The sequence below is a fragment of the Euprymna scolopes genome, chromosome 21 (assembly GCF_053919585.1).
Source record: "Euprymna scolopes isolate OS-2025 chromosome 21, ASM5391958v1, whole genome shotgun sequence".
Lineage (NCBI taxonomy): Eukaryota > Metazoa > Mollusca > Cephalopoda > Sepiida > Sepiolidae > Euprymna > Euprymna scolopes.
The window spans coordinates 42,354,664-42,356,904 of record NC_136502.1 but is presented as its reverse complement, the minus strand read 5'-3'; the positions used below and the strand labels follow the sequence as shown (position 1 = coordinate 42,356,904).

The following is a 2,241-nucleotide window of genomic DNA, read 5'->3' as shown; positions in this document are numbered from 1 at the left end:
TTTCGAATTTAAAAAAAAATAATACTTTTACATGAGAATTTCCGTTGTTATTTTTTCTTTAATAATATTAGACGGAAATTTTCATTGTATATTTCTTAATTTGTTAATCTTACCGTATGTATATATATATATATATATATATATATATATATATATATAATGATAAAACTCAAATGATCATGTAACGAGTGATGTAACCAACTTTCCGGTTTACAACATCCGGTTGCGCATGCTCGCATAAACATTAACCCATAACAACGTAAACAAATAAACACAAATCGCTTCTTTTGCAGATTTTGACCTGCGCACTGAAATATTAACGTTATTATTTCGAAATTATTATTTAACATGCGAAGAGTGGGGGTGTTTTGCAACTATTCTTTATTACAATTATACTGTCGTTATTTTTTTTATTACTAAACAACTTTAACCCGTTGATAAACATAAGAACAATTGTAGTAAAACCAAGACCACTACTACTACTACTACTACTACTACTACTACTACTACTACTACTACTACTACTACTCTCTCTACCCGTCCCTTTTCCTTCCTTCCTTCCTTCTTTTTTTATTTTTTTTGTTTACATTTCTAGATACAAAATAGTTGTGTGGGAACGATGAATTTGTTGACACATTTACTAATCTGTTTCCATATTAGTTTTATTTTATTTTATTTAATTAGGTTTAATTTTTTGCTTCAGGTTTTATTAATTATTTGTTTTTTAGATTTTAAGTTTCTCTAACTTGGTTGAAGGATTCCAATATGGGTTTTTCATTGTTATATTTCTCATCGGTAGGTTCATGTGCGTTTTTGCTGCTAAATGACTTTCGGCGGCGTTTGATTCGTAGGAAAATCATGTTCAGTTTTCGATTTTTGAGCGATTATTCGGAAAAATAGGTAACTTTACACGAATAGGGAGGATTTTTTATTCATGTTTGAGTAATCCGTCCGTGATTTTTCATTTTAATATACTTTCATAGAAATGGTTCTGTTATGTAAAAGAAAACAACTATTTTCATGCTCATACATGAATTTCATAGCTAATATAACATACTGACCCAACGGGTCACGGGTAGTCTAGTATATATATATATATATATATATATATATATATATATATATATATATATATATATTAAATTAGGAAGAAAGTTCTTGCTTGGTTTTATGTCGCGTGCAAGTGACTCTATAAGTCCCTCCATCGGTCGGTCGGTCAGTAACACTTTTGTGCTTGGCCTTTTTGGTTAAGATCAAAGATCTGTTGTTAATATATGCTGTTCTTAGCTTTTTAAGATTTTCTTGGCTTTCGCGCGCCAAGATTAAAGTGTAGTATCTGTTCTGGCAGATACTGCAAGCAAAGATCATATGTGGGGGCAACCCCACATATAAGACCTTGGTCAATGTAGGGCCAACCCTTCATACCAATTGTCACTATCCAGCTCCCCTACTCCCTGGGGAGTTGGTCCCCATTTCCCTTTCACTCCTCACATTAAAAATCGGCCCTGTGCCTAATTTGCTCGGTGGGGGAGCAAATAAATACCCTTTCCTTAGCCTTTTGGCCAAGATCAAAGTGTAGTATCTGTTCTTACTACATGCTGCACTTATGTTTGTAACTTTTCCTTACCCACATAGCAAAGATCAAAGTGTAGTATCTGTTCTTAACAGATGCTGCACTTATATTTGTAACTTTTCCTTGGCAATTGGAGAGAAAACCCTTCCATGCTAAGGCATTTTTAGTCACATGCAAGTCACTCCATCGGTTGGTCTGTAACATATTTACATTTTTTTTTTTTAAGCAAGGGGTATGAAGTTACATTTTTGTCCCCCGATTTATCAGAGAGGGACCTATGTTTTCAATGGGTCCGTCTGTCTGTTAGTCCAGATGATTGACGGATAACCGTCCATTAGTTTTTCCTGAAATTTTGTCACAAATTATATTTTAATATATAAATGTGCATAATAAACAAATTTTTTGTGCGGAAATTCCCATTTTGCCTACAGAGGGCTCAAAAGAGGTAAAAAAAAAGCCTCAAAATGGCCAAAAATGACACTTTTTGTCCCGTAACATTTGATCCATCCATTAGATTTTTCTGAAACTTGCCCACAATGTGGAGGGCATTATTTTTAATATAAATTTAGTATGGGTGACCTTGGCAAAAGTCTGGTTTGCATCCCCCGGGGACTTTTAGTGCTGTAAACGCCCTTTCTTCTGGCGCGTTTTTCATATTTCTGAACAAA

The 2,241-nt window shown here is 33.7% G+C and overlaps 1 pseudogene; it reads left to right on the top strand.

Annotated features, from left to right (window-relative positions):
- Window positions 1–1,541: 1,541 nt before the first annotated feature.
- On the top strand, window positions 1,542–1,694 carry LOC145243272 (U2 spliceosomal RNA; annotated as a pseudogene).
- The last annotated feature ends 547 nt before the right edge of the window (window positions 1,695–2,241 follow it).